Source organism: Oncorhynchus clarkii, chromosome 27, assembly GCF_045791955.1.
Source record: "Oncorhynchus clarkii lewisi isolate Uvic-CL-2024 chromosome 27, UVic_Ocla_1.0, whole genome shotgun sequence".
NCBI lineage: Eukaryota > Metazoa > Chordata > Actinopteri > Salmoniformes > Salmonidae > Oncorhynchus > Oncorhynchus clarkii.
Genome location: NC_092173.1, coordinates 25,266,204 through 25,279,595, shown reverse-complemented (window position 1 = coordinate 25,279,595; position 13,392 = coordinate 25,266,204). Strand labels below are relative to the sequence as shown.

Genomic DNA, 13,392 nt, shown 5'->3' with positions numbered 1-13,392 from the left:
TGCAGTGCTGTTGACCGGGGTAGGAGTAGCCAGGTGGAAAGCATGGCCAGCCGTAGAAAAATGCTTATTGAAATTCTCAATTATGGTGGATTTATCAGTGGTGACAGTGTTTCCTATCTTCAGTGCAGTGGGCAGCTGGGAGGAGGTGTTCTTATTCTCCATGGACTTTACAGTGTCCCAGAACTTTTTTGAGTTAGTGTTGCAGGAAGCAAATTTCTGCTTGAAAAAGCTAGCCTTGGCTTTTCTAACTGCCTGTGTATAATGGTTTCTAGCTTCCCTGAACAGCTGCATATCACGGGGGCTGTTCGATGCTAATGCAGAACGCCATAGGATGTTTTTGTGTTGGTTAAGGGCAGTCAGGTCTGGGGAGAACCAAGGGCTATATCTGTTTCTGGTTCTAAATTTCTTGAATGGGGCATGTTTATTTAAGATGGTTAGGAAGGCATTTTTAAAAAATATCCAGGCATCCTCTACTGACGGGATGAGATCAATATCCTTCCAGGATACCCCGGCCAGGTCGATTAGAAAGGCCTGCTCGCTGAAGTGTTTCAGGGAGCGTTTTACAGTGATGAGTGGAGGTCGTTTGACCGCTGACCCATTACGGATGCAGGCAATGAGGAAGTGATCGCTGAGATCTTGGTTGAAGACAGCAGAGGTGTATTTAGAGGGGAAGTTGGTTAGGATGATATCTATGAGGGTGCCCGTGTTTAAGGCTTTGGGGAGGTACCTGGTAGGTTCATTGATAATTTGTGTGAGATTGAGGGCATCAAGTTTAGATTGTAGGATGGCTGGGGTGTTAAGCATGTTCCAGTTTAGGTTGTCTAGCAGCACGAGTTCTGAAGATAGATGGGGGGCAATCAGTTCACATATGGTGTCCAGAGCACAGCTGGGGGCAGAGGGTGGTCTATAGCAGGCGGCAACGGTGAGAGACTTGTTTTTAGAGAGGTGGATTTTTAAAAGTAGAAGTTAAAATTTTTTGGGTACAGACCTGGATAGTAGGACAGAACTCTGCAGGCTATCTTTGCAGTAGATTGCAACACCGCCCCCTTTGGCAGTTCTATCTTATCTGAAAATGTTGTAGTTTGGAATTAAAATTTCTGAATTTTTGGTGGTCTTCCTAAGCCAGGATTCAGACACAGCTAGAACATCCGGGTTGGCAGAGTGTGCTAAAGCAGTGAATAGAACAAACTTAGGGAGGAGGCTTCTAATGTTAACATGCATGAAACCAAGGCTATTACGGTTACAGAAGTCGTCAAAAGAGAGCGCCTGGGGAATAGGAGTGGAGCTAGGCACTGCAGGGCCTGGATTCACCTCTACATCGCCAGAGGAACATAGGAGGAGTAGAATAAGGGTGCGGCTAAAAGCAATAAGAATTGGTCGTCTAGAACGTCTGGAACAGAGAGTAAAAGGAGGTTTCTGGGGGCGATAAAATAGCATCAAGGTATAATGTACAGACAAAGGTATGGTAGGATGTGAATACAGTGGAGGTAAACCTAGGTATTGAGTGATGAAGAGAGAGATATTGTCTCTAGAAACATCATTGAAACCAGGAGATGTCATTGCATGTGTGGGTGGTGGAACTAATAGGTTGGATAAGGTATAGTGAGCAGGACTAGAGGCTCTACAGTGAAATAAGCCAATAAACACTAACCAGAACAGCAATGGACAAGACATATTGACATTAAGGAGAGGCATGCTTAGTCGAGTGATCAAAAGGGTCCAGTGAGTGGAGAGGTTGGTTGGGGGTCACGGCGATTTAGACAGCTAGCCAGGCCATCGGTAGCAAGCTAGCATAGGATGGAGGTCTGTTGTTAGCCACCTCTTGCGTTCCGTCAGTAGATTAGTGGGGTTCCGTGTGGTAGAGGGGATTAATCCAAATCACACAACAACAACACAAATAAGAACAATAGATATAGTTATAGAGGCCCAAGAAGAAAACATAATAATAATAAAAATAAATAAATTGTCCGATTGTCTATTCAGATAGCAGCCGGTGAGACAGCTAACGGTTAGCAGGCCGCAGATGGGCGTTCAGGTAACGTCGCGACGGAGGAGCCAGCCGGATCTCCTTCGGGTAGATAACGTCGGCAGTCCAGTTGTGAAGGTCCGGTGGGGCTCCGCGTAGGCAGTAAAACGGGTCCGGATAGGTGACTGCAGCCCAGGAGTGATTGATGGAACTCAGGAGTGATCAGGAGTGATTGGAATAATTGATGTTTGCTCCGGAATCGACGAAAGCCGATAGTCACACGGATAGCAGCTAGTTAGCTGTGAGATCCGGGTATGAATGTCCAGAGAGCAGTTGAAATCCAGGGACATGGAGAGAAAAATTGGTCCGGTATGTTCCGTTCCGAGCCGCGCTGCGCCGTACAAAACTGGCGATAGATTTTCGAGCTAAAGGATAGCTGATGACCACAAACCGTGGTTAGCTGAATACTAACGATTTGCCAGTAAAGAAGCTAACTAGCTTCTGAACTAGCTTCTGGGTTTGCTTCTGGCTAGCTCCTGGCTAGCTTCTGGCTAGCTTCTTGGAGTTTCTGGCTAGCTTCTTGGAGGATTACAGATTTGAGGTAAATAATACTTTTTTATAAATGTAAATTGGTGAGGCGGGTTGCAGGAGAGTGTTTTGAAGATGAGTTGATGGAAAATAAAAATAAAATGTATGTGAAAAAAGTTGTAAATATATATATATATACAGGACACGACAAGACGAGGACAAAAGACGTCTGAACTGCTATGCCATCTTGGTTAATTTAATTTACCACATCTCAAGGATGGTAAATGGAAACAGGATGCAACTGAGCTCAATGTCGAGTCTCATAGCAAAGGGTCTGAATACTTATGTAAAAAAGCTATTTCTGTTTGTTAATTGTAATAAATGTGCAAAACTTTCTAAAAACCTGTTTTCGCTTTGTCATTATGGGGTTTTGTTTGTAGATTGCTGAGGTTTTCAATTTTTTTTTATACATTTTAGAACAAGGCTGTAACGTAACAAAATGTGGAAAAAGTCAAGGTGTCTGAATAGTTTCCGAAAGCACTGTCACTTCCCAAAACAGACTTTCATATGTTTTAACTGCAGGGAATTACACTGAGTGTACAAAACATTAGGAACATGACAGACTGACCAGGTGAATCCAGGTGAAAGCTATGGTCCCTTATTGATGTCACTTGTTAAATCCACTTCAACCAGTGTAGATGAATGGGAGGAAACAAGTTAAAGAAGGATTTTTAAACCTTGAGACAATTGAGACATGGATTGTGTATATGTGCCATTCAGAGGGTGAATGGGCAAGACTAAAGATTTAAGTGCCTTTAAACGGGGTATGGCAGTAGGTGCCAGGTGCACCGGTTTGAGTGTGTCAAGAACTGCAACGCTTCAGGATTTTTCACGCTCAACAGTTTCACGTGTGTATCAAGAATAGTCCACCACCCAATGGACATTCAGCCAACTTGACACAACTGTAGGAAGAGTTGGAGTCAACATGGGTCAACATCCCTTGCTTGGGAAATCTTTTTGTATCCAAATCCGGCTTTAAACTTCTTCACAACAGTATCTCGGACCTGCCTGGTGTGTTCCTTGTTCTTCATGATGCTCTCTGCGCTTTTAACGGATCTCTGAGACTATCACAGTGCAGGTGCATTTATACGGAGACTTGATTACACACAGGTGGATTGTATTTATCATCATTAGTCATTTAGGTCAACATTGGATCATTCAGAGATCCTCACTGAACTTCTGGAGAGAGTTTGCTGCACTGAAAGTAAAGGGGCTGAATCATTTTTAACGCCCAATTCTTCAGTTTTTGATTTGTTAAAAAAGTTTGAAATATCCAATAAATGTCGTTCCACTTCATGATTGTGTCCCACTTGTTGTTGATTCTTCACAAAAAAATACAGTTTTATATCTTTATGTTTGAAGCCTGAAATGTGGCAAAAGGTCGCAAAGTTCAAGGGGGCCGAATACTTTCGCAAGGCACTGTATATACTTACTGGAGCCAGTTTCCAGGTACATGACTGTTAGTAAATCTCTCTCCATCTATCCATCGTAGCTCATGTAAACTTCTTTCCCTTTGATGGCCACACAGGTGTTCTGGCTCACGCCTTCAAGCCAAGGGAGTGCATGGGGGGAGACGTGCACTTTGACAAGGATGAAATCTGGACAATGGGGCATTGCAAGCTAGGTAGGGCCACTGCTCCAAGCATAACATGAGAATCTGAATTGTTTTTATAAAACACAATAAAATAGGATTTCAAATATGATTATAAAAAAATGTCTCATTGGATGTTGTTTTAGGTTACAACCTGTTCACTGTTGCAGCCCATGAGTCAGGCCACTCCCTTGGTCTCTCCCATTCCAAAGACCCCTCATCTCTAATGTACCCCAACTACAAGTATTACAATGGAGCACAGTACACACTGCCATGAGGTGACGCGCTGGTAATCCAGCAGTTGAGTTGAAATCACCATAGTTATCACATGGTCCATTTTTGGTGGATTTCTATCTAAACATTGGAGACTGCTTTTATTTCCAAGGCAAGACAGTCAGAAAACAAGATCCACCTAACCTTCCTAAGAAGTGCGATCCCAACTTCTCTGTTGATGCAGTGGCAGTGTTCGGGAAGGAGATAGTTCTCTTTAAAAAACATGTGAAGGAGTTTTGAATTATGCAATATGATTTTTATAGTATAAATTCTTATTTGCCCCAACACAGCGGTTTGTTTCCCTCCAGGTACATGTGGTTGAGGACAACATGGAAAACATACTGGAACCGTCTGAGAGAGGGCCCCAACAGCACATACCTTCCCAGCATCAACTCTCCTGTGGGTGCGGCCAATGACATCCCTTCCAAAGGCGTGGCATATGTCTTCACTGGTAATGTGCAGTCTGATCGCCTCAAAGGCCTCACTTAGGCCTCACAGCATGACAAGGCTAGATTTGAAACAGAAAACTGTTTCAAAGAACAACTGGACCTAAATTATAGCCCTATGTCAAAATTGTCACACCTCATGCAAGAAACTCACAAAGCTTATTGCCATCTGGCAGTTCTTGTGGTATGGTTTTCATAGTATTCCAAAGGCAGTGGAGGTGCTCAGTGTTTCAGGTCCTAAGTACTGGGTGGTTTGACAGCTTAAGATGAAAAGCCACTTTGGCTCCATACATGACTATGGATTCCCAGCCAGAGTAAGGAACATTGAGGCTGCTGTTCATATCAGTGAATATGGAAAAATCCTTATTCTTCATAGGACACGATTACTACAGCTAACACACAGTCTCTAACAAAATGTTTTTGGGTAAATGACAAACATAAAGTGAATGGTAATTACAGTATAATACAGTATTCTGTTGCAGAAAATATCATGTTTCCAAACGTCCACTGTTTTGGTATGTCTTGACTGTTGCAGTGTTTGATGAATAGGCATTCCAGCTCCTGAGAGGCAAAGCCTGCCATCTAGTGTTTAACAATGAGACATGTTAGAAAGCAACTGCACATAAGCAATCCATCATTTATAAGTTCAATGTTTATTTTTTATACAATGTATAGATACGATGAACACAGACGTTCATCAGATTGGCATGGTATTGGGAGGAGGGTTGATGCTGCATTTGAGTTACAAGGTAGCCTATAAAACAGTTTGCCATGTCACCTTGCCTTCAATTGCATACATTTTGATATCCTGACACATTTGTGTTATCTTGATTACTAGGCCCACCTTAAAAAAACACTATCATGTTTTCTCATCAACAGGTACTATCTACCTGTTCAGTGGAAAAAAGGCATACAACTATGACTACAGACAGAACCGGGAGCTGAGTCGAATCCTAGCAAATGCATTGCTGGGCTGCTAACATATCTGTCAAAGACACTAGACCCTACACTCCTTCATGAAAAGGAATACTACTTACAGACATTTTACATTTAAGTCATTTAGCAGACACTCTTATCCAGAGAAGCACGTCACCTTGCATGAACCAAGATAACTCACCAGTTGAATGTTGATGACAGTGTTGCAAGAAGTTCAATTACATCATCAAGCAACCATCTTCAAGGCCAGTTCACTTAAATCCCAGTGGTATCTTTCTGTATGTGTACAGAACATAAAATACAATTGAATTGTATTTCAATAAAAAAAAGGTATTTAGAAGTTTGAATGTTAATAGATGTGCTTCCATTGACTGATCAAAAATATTCAAACTAACCACTGACAATGTGTACCTACAGTATGCCTAAACCTCACCCTAACAATCACCCAAACTCTACGCACCACCTCCAAAAATGTTATTAGGAGGACGATCCCTCTTCCTTGAGAATAGGGGTTGTCCTAACCTTTAGAGCAATGTTCAACAGCACAAAGCCGACCTTGGCATCTCACTCATGTTCTGATTGGAACCATGTACACCACAGGTTATTAGGGATCATATACAAGAGAGTGTGGACAGGGCAGGATGATAGAGAAAGAGAGGGTCTCCCCTCTCTGCATTACCACAGGTTTGTAAATTATGGGTCTTTCTACGGGTTCCGCGGTCCTGTTTCTGGCCTGTTTGGGTCTGTGTCAGGCTGCCCCCACCAGCACTCCAGAGGTCCAAACATTACCAGAGGACGACGAGACAGTTGCTGGGGTAATTTAGCATCGCTTGGCTCAGTGTGTTGCTACTCGTATTGTCAGTATTATCTCAGATTGAGGTGAGAAAATACTTGTTAGCCTACTTGTTATGCTTGTACTGTTTTGCATGAGAGTCCTAATAGGCATGATAGGTTATAATGTTGTCTCTTATCCTCCTCCTACACCATGTCTCAATACTACAAATATGTGGGGTTGACGAAATCATATTAGCATTATCAAGCCTGACATTCACAAGAGCCTGGAGGCCATGCAGGCACTCTTTGGCCTGGAGGTCACTGGGGTTCTGGACAAAAACACTCTGGAGGTGATGAAGGAGTCCATGTGTGGAGTGTCTGACATCAGCAGATATGGACACTTCCACAGGAAACAAAAATGGGAGAAGAGCACTGTCACCTACAGGTATAGTAAAAGCTCTTTAAGTGCATTAAGTTTGACAGCTAAAATCAAGAAAAATAATATGGTATTCATGGATAATTGTTGATCATTTGCTGAAATGTCAAATCCGTTGTTACTCAGCCTGGGTCATTGTGAAATGCCTTGCACTGCACTGCAGGAGTAAAATGGGTCCCTTTTACTTATCAAGTAATATCAATGAGTGAGTGCTGAATGACTTGTGTTTAACAGAATCACTCAGTACACACCAGATCTAAGGCAGAGTGATGTAGATGCAACTATAGCCCAGGCCTTCCAAATCTACAGTGATGTAATCCCTCAAGACTTCAAACAGATCCACACTGACACTGCCGACATCATGATCCTCTTCAAGGGTTGATGTGAGTATGGACTATCACAATGGCATGGATTCAATACCATCTCTATACACTACTGACAAAATATCTTAAATCTTGCTTGTCCAAACACAGATCATGGGGACTTCTATCCTTTTGATGGCCGAATGGTGTCTTATCCCTTGCCAACTCCCCTGGACGGGACACACACTTTGATGACGACGAAACCTGGACAATGAGCTGACCATCTGAACACACAACAATATTTAAAACACAGTGTTGCCCAATTCACTTATTCAACAGACTCACGTGTAATGTTGTCCTCTGAAGTGAATCTGCAGTTGGTGGCGGCCCATGAGTTTGGCCACGCTCTGGGACTTGACCACTCCAGGGACAGGAGAGCTCTGATGTTCCCCACCTATCAGTATGTAAATAACAATGGATACACACTGCCTGATGATGACAGACGTGGGGACCAAGCCCTCTATGGTAATCAAACACATTGACAGCATTTCTATAGAATAATTCTGTTCACTACATGTGTTTTTATTACAATCTTTATGGAATCCTATTTACATGTGTGTGCGGTGTGTGTTACCTTAAAGGTACCTGTACACCTCATCTCAAGCCTACACCCAAGCCAGAACCCAAACCAGGACCAGAGCCAGAACCCGAGGAGCCAACAGAGAACCCCAAGCCAGACTCCAGACCCAACTCCAAAGACGAGCAGTGCAACCGGGACCTGGTGTTTGAAGCAGTCTCCTCGATCAGGGGAGAACTGTACTTCTTCAAAAATGGGTGAGTTGGATCCTTGCAAACAATTCCAATGCAAGACAATTGTATCATTATCTTGTAAGAAAAGGCCTGTATGATTTCAACCTGTGTTTCAAGCTGATTCTCTGTCATTATAGGTACGTCTGGCTGAAGAGCACGGCTGTCCAAGGAATTAGGCTGACTAAAGTGAGCTCGAGATGGGCTCAGATTAACTATGTCGATGCTGCCTATGAAGTCCCAGCTAAATATGTGGTACATCTGTTTGAAGGTACAGTAATGACAGGAATGTCAAAAGCACAAAAAATGACAGCTACATTTGATTTGTGTACTCCCACTCCCAAACTCTGTCTTGTACAAACAGTATTTCCTTCGTCTCATATTTCCACAGGTGACAAATACTGGGGAATACAGTGCTTTGCAAAAGCATTCATCCCCCTGTCACGACTTCCACCGAAGGTGGCTCCTCTCCCTGTTCAGGCGGCGCTCGGCGCTCGTCGTCACCAGTCTACTAGCTGCCACCGCTTCCCTTTTTTTTCTGTTAGTTTTGTCTTGATTGTATTCACCTGTTACTTATTTGTTGTTAATTATGGCCTATTTAAACTTCCAGGGCCCGCCTGCTTTTGTGCGGGCTTATTCTCACTGTCAGTGGTGAATTGTTTTGCTTATGTATTTTGCTGTCTGTTATTTTCCCTGGTTTTGGGGACATACCTGTTTATTGGTATTTTTGCCTGTTTGTTGGCTAGACCCAGCTTAATAAACGTATGCATTGGAAGCATTGCTCTCTGCGCCTGACTCCACACCCACCACTCCTAGCTATCCGTGACAGAAACCCGCACCAAAAGCCATGGAGTCAGCAGGAGCAGCTGCACCCCCTCTCACATCGGAGAAGTAGAGCTTTACCCGGCTACCGTTCGCCCGACTCCCTCTGGAGAGGAGAATGTGAAAGTCATCGTCTCCTGCCTGACGGGCAGAGCCCTGGAGTGGGCCAACGTGGTCTGGGAGGGTCCAGACTCAGCGAGGGACCACTACCCTGAGTTGAACGGCTGTTCCACCTTAGGCAGGAGACGAGGAGCGCGCAGGACTTCGCACTGGAGTTTTGGACCCTGGCCGCTGGAGCGGGGTGGATCGACAGGGCCCTGATGGACCACTACCAGTGTAGCCTCCTGGAGGAAGTTCGCTGGGAGCTAGCTTGTCGGGACGCCAACCTCACCCTAGATGAACTCATCGACATGTCAATCCGACTGGACAACCTGCTAGCTGCTCGCAGGCGTCCAGAGCGGGTCCTGTTTGTTCCACCTCCCAGCACTCCCGCCCCAACACCCATGGAGTTAGGGGGTGCTGCATCTAGGGGAACCGGAGGAGGAGTCTCCTCCTGCACCAGTTGTGATCGACGAGGGCACACTGCCGATTGGTGCTGGAGGAGCTCGTCTGGGAGTCGAGAGGGCAGGCAGAGCACTGCTCGAACCCCCCAGGTGTGTCAGCACCAGACTCACCCAGAGCTCCCTGTTGGTCATAAGTTTGTACTAATCTCTTTTCCTGAGTTTTCCCCCTCTTCCAGCATAAGGCGCTAGTCGATTCAGGTGCAGCTGGGAGTTTTATGGACCGTGGGTTCGCTCATAGGCTAGGGATTCTGTTGGTGCAGTTAGGCAAACCCTTCCCCGTGCACTCCCCAGATAGTCGACCGTTAGGGTCAGGGCTGGTAAGGGAGGCCACGGTTCCACTGGACATGGTAACGCAAGGGGGTCATAAGGAGCGGATTAGTCTCTTCCTCATTGATTCTCCTGCATTTCCAGTGGTGCTGGGGGTTCCCTGGTTGGCTATTCACAATACTGAGATTTCATGGAAACAGGGGGCTCTAAAGGGGTGGTCAGAGGAGTGTTCAGGTAGGTGTATAGGAGTTTCCATCGGTGCAACGACGGTGGAGAGTCCAGACCAGGTTTCCACTGCGCGCATCCCCTCAGAATATGCCGATTTGGCTATCGCTTTCTGTAAAAAGAGGGCGACCCAATTACCACCTCATCGACGACGAGGGGATTGTGCGATAAACCTCCAGGTAAACGCAGCACTTCCCAGGAGTCACGTGTACCCGCTGTCACAGGAGGAAACAGCGGCTATGGAGACATATGCCACTGAATCTCTGGGACAGGGGTACATTCGGCCCTCCACGTCCCCAATCTCCTCAAGTTTATTTTTTGTGAAGAAGAAGGAGGGAGGTCTGCGTCCCTACATTGATTATCGAGGTCTAAATTCCATCACAGTGGGGTTTAGTTACCCGCTACCTCTCATCGCTACGGTGGTGGAATCATTTCACGGAGCACGCTTTTTCACAAAACTGGATCTCAGGAGCGCGTATAACTTGGTGCGTATCCGGGAGGGAGATGAGTGGAAGACCGCGTTTAGTACCACATCTGGCTATTATAAGTACCTCGTCATGACGTATGGGTTGAAGAATGCTCCAGCCATCTTTCAATCCTTCGTAGACGAGATTCTCAGGGACCTGCACGGGCAGGGTGTGGTGGCGTATATCGATGACATTCTGATTTATTCCGCTACACGCGCCGCGCACATGTCGCTGGTGCGCAGGGTACTTTGGCGAATTTTGGAGCATGACGTGCACGTCAAGGCTGAGAAATGTGTGTTCTCCAAACAAGCCGTCTCTTTCCTGGGGTATCGCATTTCCACATCTGGGGTGGTGATGGAGTGTGACCGCGTTGCAGCCGTGCGTAATTGGCTTTTATATCGAGGAAGCTCAGTCCGGCGGAGCAAAACTATGACGTGGGGGACCGGGAGTTGCTGGCTGTGGTAAAAGCTCTGAAGGTGTGGGGACATTGGCTTGAGGGGGCTAAACACAAATGGATCCGGTGGGACCACACGCTACCCTCCTCGGGTCATCCGGGAATTGAGAGGACGGTGCGGGGTCTTAAGGGGAGGTACTGTCCTCTCCCTGTTCGTATGCATTGGAAGCATTGCTCTCTGCGCCTGACTTCACACCCACCACTCCTAGCTATCCGTGACACCCCCTTGGCATTTTTTTAAATATTTTGTTGCATTACAACCTGTAATTTAAATGGATTTATATTTGAGTTTCATGTAATGGACATACACAAAATAGTCCAAAATAGTGAAGTGAAATGAAAAAAATAATTTGTTTAAAAAAAATAATAAAAAAAAAAAAAAAAAAAATTGGTGCGTGCATATGTATTCACCCCTGTGCTATGAAGCCCCTAAATAAGATCTGGAGCAACCAATTACCTTCAAAAGTCACATAATTAATTAAATAAAGTCCACCTGTGTGCAATCTAAGTGTCACATGATCTCAGTATATATAAACGTGTTCTGAATAGCCCTAAAGTCTGCAACACCACTAAGCAAGGGGCACCACCAAGCAAGTGGCAATATGAAGACCAAGGAGCTCGCCAAACAGGTCAGGGTTGTGGAGAAGTACAGATCAGAGTTGGGTTATAAAAAAAGATCAAAAACTTTGAACATCCCACAGAGCACCATTAAATCCGTTATTCAAAATGGAAAGAATATGGCACCACAACAAACCTGCCAAGAGAGGGCCGCCCACCAAAACCCAGGCAAGGAGGGCATTAATCAGAGGCAACAAAGAGACCAAAGATAACCTTGAAGGAGCTTCAAAGCTCCACAGCGGACATTGGAGTATCTGTCATAGGACCACTTTAAGTCGTACACTCCACAGAGCTGGGCTTTACAGAAGAGTGGCCAGAATAAAAGCCATTGCTTAAAGAAAAACATAAGCAAACACGTTTGGTCTTCACTAAAAGGCATGTGGGAGACTCCCCAAACATATGGAAGAAGGTACTCTGGCACAAACCCAACACCTCTCATCACCCCGAGAACACATCCACACAGTGAAGCATGGTGGTGGAAGCATCATGCTGTGGGGATGTTTTTCCATCGGCAGGGACTGGGAAACTGGTCAAAATTGAAGGAATAATGGATGGCGTTTAAAGAGAGAAATTCTTGAGCTAAACCGGTTTCAGTCTTTCAGAAATTTGAGACTGGGATGGAGGTTTACCTTCCAGCAGGACAAATACCCCTTTGCATACTGCTAACGCAACACTCGAGTGGTTTAAGGGGAAACATTTAAATGTCTTGGAATGACCTAGTCAAGCCCAGACTTGAGAATCAATCAAATTGAGAATCTGTGGTTTGACTTAAATATTGCTGTACACCAGCGGAACCCATCCAACTTCAATGTATGGGCAAAAATCTCAGTAGCTAGATGTGCCAAGCTTATAGAGACATACCCCAAGAGACTTGTAGCTGCTGAAAAAGGTGGCTCTACTAAGTATTGGGGGGGGGGGGGGGGGGGGGGTGAATAGTTATGCACGATCAAGTTCTGTTTTTTTTGTCTTATTTCTTTGTTTCACAAAAAAAAATATTTTGCATCTTCAAAGTGGTAGGCATGTTGTGTAATTCAAATCATACAAAATCTATTTAAATTCCAGGTTGTAAGGCAACATAACAGGAGAAATACCAAGGGGGTGAATACTTTCGCAAGCCACTGTCGGGGATAATGCAAAGAGAATCCTCCCTGGTTATCAAAAGTCAATCTCCAACTTGGGTATCCTCTCATCAGTAACTAAGTTAGATGCATCTGTGTATGTGCCAACCAGAGGGAAAACTCTCTTCTTAGTTGGCAACAAATGCTGGAGGTGAGTTTAGAAGATGATTTAATTAAGATGCCAATAATATATACACACATATATATATAATATATGTGTGTATGTATGTGGTGTGTGTGTGTGTGTGTGTGTATGTATGTATATGTGTGTCATGCATTTTTCTGTATGATAACATGAATCTTTAGATTTAATTATACAAAATAATGATTTGATTGATAATTATGTTTCAGCTTTGAGGCAAGATGACAAATGGACTATGGATATCCTCGATCCATAACTCAGGATTTCCCAGGAATTGGCTCCAAAGTGGACGCTGTCTTTGAGAATTTGTTTTGCAATGAATATGGTAAAACAATCGTCATATTATTACATGCATGAGTTCATAAAGCCTTCAGCACAATATTTGCTCTGGACGAAACCTTTGCTGATAAAGCCAATGTTTCTTCCTATAGGTTACCTTTACTTCTCAGATGGTCCAAGGCAGAGTGAGTACTACCTGGCGTACAAACGGGTGATTGGTGTTCTTCTGAACTATGGCTGGCTGGATTGCTACTATGATACTACTACTATTGATAATACGATTTAGTTATGAACATTCTATATGTTCCCGCAAAAATA

The 13,392-nt window shown here is 44.5% G+C and overlaps 1 pseudogene; it reads left to right on the top strand.

Annotated features, from left to right (window-relative positions):
* Positions 1–13,360, top strand: part of LOC139385743 (uncharacterized) — a 32,409-nt pseudogene extending 19,049 nt beyond the window's left edge.
* The last annotated feature ends 32 nt before the right edge of the window (positions 13,361–13,392 follow it).